This window comes from Palaemon carinicauda, chromosome 2, assembly GCF_036898095.1.
Source record: "Palaemon carinicauda isolate YSFRI2023 chromosome 2, ASM3689809v2, whole genome shotgun sequence".
Taxonomy (NCBI): Eukaryota; Metazoa; Arthropoda; class Malacostraca; order Decapoda; family Palaemonidae; genus Palaemon; species Palaemon carinicauda.
In genome coordinates, this window is record NC_090726.1 from 135,425,943 (window position 1) to 135,433,747 (window position 7,805).

General features: G+C 35.3%; 1 protein-coding gene across 1 annotated transcript in view; it reads left to right on the top strand.

Annotated features, from left to right (window-relative positions):
• The first annotated feature begins 7,504 nt into the window (after positions 1-7,504).
• The window catches only part of LOC137627239 (A disintegrin and metalloproteinase with thrombospondin motifs like), a 69,243-nt gene continuing 68,942 nt past the window's right edge, over positions 7,505-7,805 (top strand). The window contains 1 exon segment of the mRNA XM_068358323.1: positions 7,505-7,805. This exon segment is cut by the window's right edge and continues 285 nt beyond it. The gene's annotated coding sequence lies outside the window, so the exon portion shown is untranslated.

Below are 7,805 nucleotides of genomic sequence, written 5' to 3' on the forward strand. Positions count from 1 at the left end.
ATAACATCTGACACAAGGTAATATATACAAATAGTAAAAATAATGATATGCAATATTATGGTAAAGAATACAATTGACTATTGTTCAAGTCTGAAAATTCTAAATTATCTTATTATTATTCAAGCTTCCGGTCATTGCTATGCATACTCAATGAATAGGCAATATATATCTGAATAGATTTGGGGTATATGATTCAGAGCAAATCTGATGTTTTCCTGTGGAGTTCGTAGTCTTTAAGTGACGTGTTTTCGTATAACTTGGATATAATACGTGAAGCGTTAGGGATAAGGAATCACAAAGACTATTGTTGTCCTTGTATTTCTTAGCCTTACCGAATACCCTCTGAGACAGGCCTTTAATATGCCTAGAACTAACCTTAAACGCACAGCGATCGTAATGAATTCTGATTTTTTATGCTCATGGTGTTAATCAGCGGGTGATAAGGGCATCATCTATTAAATCGGAAAAAAAAAAAAAAAAAAAGGACAGCGTCTTTAGCAAAATGGTCTTTAATATATTTTAGGGTATATGATTCAGAGCAAGTTTGATTTTTTTTTTTTTCAGAGTATTTAAAGTGACGTCTTTTCATATTACTTAGATATAAAACAACAAATGTTCTTAATAACAAATCGCAGAGACTATTGTAAATCATATCCGGTATTACATTATTTTGTTGTCCTTGTGTCTTTTAGCCTTACCCTCTGAGACAGGGCCTCAATATATCAGAGCTACCTTTTAAAGCACACAACTAATGTGAGGGAACTCTGTTTCTTTATGCTCATGGAGTTAATCAGCGGGTGTTAAGGGCATCGTCTATTAACTTTTAAAAGATATCAAAATTTTTGTAAAATACACGACAGCATCATTACGACGCCAAGGTTTTGAAGGACCCTACGAACTGCCTGTCCATTAGGGACAATTGCTGGAACACTAATGTCTTTTATTTGTGTTTCCTTCGGCAGCGGGGGATATCGAAGAAGGCTTAGAACGCAGGTAAACCAGGATGTTTTCGCTCATTTGAAAGTTCATTAAGCATTATTAATATAACGTAATATCAATTGCTTGTTATTTCATGGTATAATCTTGGGCTATTTTTAAAATTTGCCTCGTCGTAACGTTAAGTAATATCCTCTGGTTTTTATTGAGCGAGTGTTACATCCTGCTCTTGGAATTTTGAAGCTAAAATTGGGGGTATGATTATTTGGAAATGTTAAATAAATATACGTTTGCCGGATACACACATTATCCAGAAGAAATATATGAAGACTTTTGTTTTCAATGTTTCTTATTGATATTATTATAATAAATCAATGATGTTTTTTAATTTCCTTGATTTTATAAATGTTCTGACGCTTTTGATGAAAGAAAAATTATCATTATTGATTCAATCATTAATGATGATTTCATATTTTCATAATGCACATATTTTCCTTCAAATAAAGCGAACATGTATTGTAAGAGGTTTGGTAAGAGAAATGAGATGAATAATGAAACATTAAATATTTCAGTTGCTTGTTGTTGCATCTTTTGTATATAAAAAGTAAAAAATGCTGTGGTTGTGTTTACGTAAACCAGTGAATGAAAAAATATTATATGGAAATAATTTCCTCTTTTCTACCCTAGAACATGTATGACTGAAAATAAGTAAGACATGTTTAAATCATTCTCCCTGACACTTTAGTTTAAATGCGATTTCTCCTAATTTATATGAATGGGAGAGCTCCTCTTGATTGGCAAGCTTTGGAAGTCTCTTTTTCCCAATTTTCAAGATTCATATAATTTTCCTATCAAGTGTAGGGAAGGTAATGGCATAGTTATGCTCTTCGTCGTATAGGTAAAGGCATTAGAAAATTCAGTTTTAGAACGGGGGTTATTTGAAAGAATATTCAAAGAATAACCTGGTCTCTAATGGCTGAGGAGTTCTTTGATAATCTTAGGAACTCTGTTGGTTAGTCTAGATTACTTTCATGTATTTTCTAGAAAGAAAGATTTGACTGCGTGGATAATTTTGTTTCTGTATACCATTCTCTTCGTCGCTTATACCTACTTGACATAACTTGCCATTCCTGATATTTTCGTCCATCTCATCTTGCATAGAATACGTTGCGAATTTAGATATTGTTTTGTGTATAAGTCTGCGCGACCTTGGTTCAAATGTAAGTTTACGCAGATAGAAGGTGTCATTTTGATCTTGTGGACGGGCCGTGACGTCCCAAGGGTTGCGACTTTTCTTCTGGACCCTCTTCTAATTCCTCGTCGATTTTTTTTAGTATGGTCACACTTGTCTTACCACTTTTACTTGCATATGCCGTAGCCTTCTCAATTCAATTTGTAAGTCTTAGTACTTTTCTATTTTTTCTCTCCTCCTTATCTTCCACTCGTGAGTCCCATGGTACTGCGACAACTATGAACGATGTTTTTATCGTTATCTTTTCGTAAGTTTTTGTCTCACCTGAATCTGTGTGTAGTTGGGTAACTTGATCATTCGGTAATTTGATAAAATTCCTACTATGCTTTTCTAAGTTTTTTTAAAACGAATTGAAAAAGATAAGGCTAATCTGCTATAATTCAGAAGTAATATCGAAATAAAGTTTATCTTGGTTACAATGAAAGTTGATATCTACCTTCTCCCAGACTCCCAAATTAGAAAATGAATAAATAAATGCATAAAACTCTCTGAGTTACCGGCGAGACGTGGGGTAACCGATTGCTGGCTTAGAATCTTAATGAATCCTTGTTACCTGAGAATACAGGTAGGTTGGATGGTCCATGTCTTGCTACATTACCGGCACTTGTACCGGAACAGGTGCGGCAAAACAAGCATCACGACACCTGTAGGGAACGCCACTCCTAAACATGAAGACTCTCAGGAAATGTACGAGAAATTGGAAGGTATTTTTCATTTTTGGCGATAAGTTAGGAAATATAATAATGACTTGGGATGGTTCACGTTGAGGTGACAAATGTGCATTCTAAATTCAATAAGCATAAAAGAGACTTGTTTGAGTTTTACTTTCATTTTCGAGAAGAGTAAAGCACTCATCAACTTTCCATACTAGGTAAATTTTCCAAACGTGTAAGAAAGCGAATACAGTACTGAATGTATTTCCGGTACCTATTAATGCTCAAATTTCCATCTAGAGACATATTAAAAAAAAAAAATGTACGAAAATGAATACGGTATAAAATGTATTACCGGTAATCAAAATGGCCCCATAAAATAAAAGTATCCTTAATAAAACGGTGTTTCTTATTTTTAGAATTACAAATCATGAGGGAAGCAAACCGATGTGAATGCTATGCGCACGTGATCAAAACAGGAAAGGTCTCCAGAGAGATGCTCTTATCATATGATATAACCTGTTCTAAGTATTCCTAGAAACTTGAATCATAGACAAGCGCAAGTTCTTTTCAAGGGAGGGAAACGATCGGAGTTAAGTATTTTATTACTTTACTTGGGTCTTTTCCTGCCTATCCCATTTTAAACATAGATATTACCTCATATACGGACGAAGGGTTTTTTTTTCTTTCCGGAGTTTCTGCTATTAGTTTAAGGTATGATGGATTTAAATTGTTAGGTTTTTTTTCACACTTCTTGGGAAATCATCCGCATTACACGAGTAACAGATATCCGATATTATTTAATAATGGAGGATATTCAAATAGAGTAGATTAAAAGGGCATATAAAGGGTAAGTTTGATATTACTAACCATAGAGCACTATAAAATTCTAGAAACAAACTATATTTTGTACTAAATCACCAGAAATTGACCCCAACTGAGTATTGAAGATTTCCTTTTATCCGCTGCGAGTAGTTTAATAATCCCTGTTACCAATTCTTCTGTTTTATATTCGTATAAGAATAAATGAAATGTGAAAAGATTTTTTTTAGTCTGTATCCTGCATTCATTCTTAAGTCTATAAAAATACCCTTTCCTTTCTACCTCCAAAACTCAGTAACAATAGGAAACATAATTGATTCCCCAAAGCATTTCATAATCACAAATGAAAGGCCACATAATCTAGCACTTTATGAAGTCACTGCCACCCTCGACATCCTCTTTTGTTTCTTGGGTGTCGATTTGTTTTGTCTGCGTTTTGTTGTTCCTTTTAGGGACCCTTCCGCGGTGATATATTTTTAAGAGACAAAAGTCCTTGTCCATTGTGAATCCTCTAGCTGTCAATGCTTGTCAAGGGGTGTATCTTAATGGTCAGCTTCCTCTTCATACTTGTATTTTATCTGCCTCTTGCCCATATCTCCCAGGAAATGGCTTCTGTTTACATACGGCATTCTTTTCATTGGTGCCATGTGTATGTCATAATGGTTTAGTTATTTCTTAGTTTTAGCTTTGAAGAGTTTTATTTTAAATATAGATTTTTAAAATTTTCAACTTTTTTAAGTTTTTTGTCTTTCATGTGCTACTCTACCCCCTTTAAGCTCGATTGAGAGAGAGAGAGAGAGAGAGAGAGAGAGAGAGAGAGAGAGAGAGAGAGAGAGAGAGAGAGAGAGAGAGAGAGAGAGAATATTCACGTCATTACTTTTTTATGAAAGTAAGGAATAACCAAACAAATACTGGTAGTCGAGCAAGACTGTATTCCACAAACCATTACAAACGCAGAATAAACCACTCACCAAAAATTTCCTTCCCTTCAATAGTTACATGCCTACTTCTCCCAAAATATATAACTTATTGATAGTCGTGGAGTTCGTCTCTCGCCAAATTTTGTAACCGTCCGGACATAAATGTTTTCGTAATATGTCTAACAAACATACCATAAAGACACAAACCGAACCAACAAGATAACAGCCATGGAGGAGGTAAAATGAACTAAACTGGACATATACCCGAAGTACTGGCGGTTAATTTTATATCACTTATGATGTTTTACTATTCCTGATTCTAAGATTTTCGTTTTGCTTTCGTACTCATCTTTTACAGAAAAAACTATTAGGGTGTAGTAGCTACATCTCCTTAAAACTCACTTTGGCTTCCTTAGAATCCTTATTGGTCATAATTTTATCCATTTTTTATTTTCATATCAGGTTTTAACTGGAAGGGAAGTAGTTTTATCCAAGTTTACTATGTTTGCTAAACCATTTCATAAAATTGAAGGATTTTCTTTTTTTTTTAAATCTATTTATATCCTTTTGATAAGTGCAGAATTTTCAGAGCCATTTATTAAAAAATTTAATTCCTCTACTTTTATCATGAATTCCAAAAATAATTCATAAAATAAATTCTTAGAAACGATTGTACTGTATTCGTACAGTACAAATGCATAGGCTCTCCTATAGCATTCTTAATAGAAAACCACAAAAACAATTGTCCCTTTTCTCCAATTTGTAATTTTCCTTTGCATTTTCAGAGGAGACGTTTAGGTAAACCTGGAAAGCCGAACCTTTTCCAGAATTTCCTTTTCCTCAAAACAAGTTCTCGGTCATGGTTTTGGAGGTGATATTTCGAGGATCATCTTCATGTGAAATAGAAGGCCACTTTTTCTATTTAAAAATGTTTGCGTGATTCAGTTCTTCAAGATAATAAAGTTTCTGAACTTTTTTTGCCTCTTCTGACGTACTGAAGAAACGCCCCATGTCGCACCACTGAAATAAGTACTCGTCTTAATTGTCTCTTCCAGGAATCGCCAGAACCCGTCCTTCCCTTGCAGGACAAACATGGGTTATATGACTCTCTCTCTCTCTCTCTCTCTCTCTCTCTCTCTCTCTCTCTCTCTCTCTCTCTCTCTCTCTCTCTCTCTCTCTCTCTCTCTCGTTAATTCTTTTCCGTGAAGGTTATACAACACTTTTTCGTTTGCACCTTTGTATTTTCGTTATAGAAATTTTTTTACGAACTTGCCTTTGCTTTTACGTTTTTTTTATACCGGCCATACTCTCTCTCTCTCTCTCTCTCTCTCTCTCTCTCTCTCTCTCTCTCTCTCTCTCTCTCTCTCTCTCTCTCTCTCTCGTTAATTCTTTTCCGTGAAGGTTATACAACACTTTTTTCGTTTGCACCTTTGTATTTTCGTTATAGAAATTTGTGTACGAACTAACCTTTGCTTTTACGTAGTTTTTTTATCCCGACCATACTCTCTCTCTCTCTCTCTCTCTCTCTCTCTCTCTCTCTCTCTCTCTCTCTCTCTCTCTGAGATAACGAGATGTTAATTGCTTTAAATTACTTACAAATGCGTATATTTGTCAGAGTCTGGAAGAGTCTGGCTCACTCTACCCCTACGCATAATTTTAGTTATCAAGAAAAAAGTCATTATTCATTACAACTTTTACAAGAAGCTATGATTCTATGGTACATGTAAAGGGCGATTATCGTCTCGTTGGTATTCGTGACATACTTTGCCTCCGGTTTGTTTCTTAATTCATACATACAAAAGACCGGTGTGTTTTGCATTAAAGATTTTAGAGTATAGACCTAGCTCGGGAACTCATTCGTGTACAATCTTAACCGTAGAATTGATGGGACTTTTGATAGAATTATTTGGTGGTAACAGAATAGCCAAGAGGTGCTATAATTCTAGAATTATTTTTACATGTTAGGTCATTTTTCATTTCGTGAGAAATTTATTCATCATAGAATAGAATAGTTTCTGATACTTAGCGTAGGTGATACGGGAGGTCAGTATAAAGCTAGAGAATCTTAAACAATTATCTAAATGAAAGTTTCTCATATTTTTTTTATGAAAACCTTGACATGATTAGATTAATATGGAAAAGTGCAAGTATTAAAAATTCGTTCAGTTAAGTTTCTTCTCACTTAATTATTGTTATCATAATAATTTCTAATGTCAAACATCTTATTATGATTTTTGAGTTCGACTTTTATTGCAAAAGAACCGAGGTTAAGAAATTCCTCTGTAAACAATGCAAAGAGAGTTTGAAAACAGATAGCAACAATAAAAAAACAAGTGGAAGATGATGACAAAGAGGAAGGAGATGAAAAATAATATGAGAAAGGACAAAAGTCGGCGAATCTTGCAAGATTGTATACCTGACCAACATGAAATTTCCGTTTTCTTTTCTAAATTAAATGTCCTTCGCGACTCTTAAATGTCATAAACACTATAAAAAGAAATTATAAAACATTGGTGGTTCTTTTTCTTAATCTTATTTTGACTGAAATAAAATGTTTATTTTTCGGTTCACAATTTTGAAGATTTATTAGAACAATTAAAGCTTGATTGAGGTATCATATTTATTCATTTGTAATCAAAAGCATCATGGAAGCGGTGAAAGTGAATTTGCACATTTCTTAGCATTTTGATAGCTAGAGGTTAAAGCGAAGGAGACTGCGACTAAGGATAGAGTGGCGGATAGGGGAAGGCCCCGCTATACGCAGGACGGGCCAAAGGCTCGACCAGGGGGATCGGTCCCTAGGACAGGTAACCGGCCAGCCAAACAACCCCCCCGCCCTCAAGGATCTGTCGAGACCCAGCCTGCGACCCGCCACCTTTATAACTGTCCGTGTGCTGGTGAGAAGAGTTCAGTCCGTCCACTTGGCTCCCTCACGCAACACACGCGCGCGCCAAGCGCCCAGCCACCAAACAGAGTAAAAGGGGTCGCTAAGCTCAAGGGACAGCCAACGTAAGCTTGACGGAGTGTCCCTGCGCATAGTCAGTCGCCCACGAAAAAAAACCAACAACTCTGATTTGTTTTCTGTTGTAAGAGATTGCAAAAGCCAAAAAAGCAAGGCGTATGTCATCAGCCTTCAAATAAAAAAAGGAAATATTTTCACAAAATACTTCGTGTTTTGTTCTAAAGTGGTTTAAAACACTTGAAGTACTTGCGTGAGTCGCC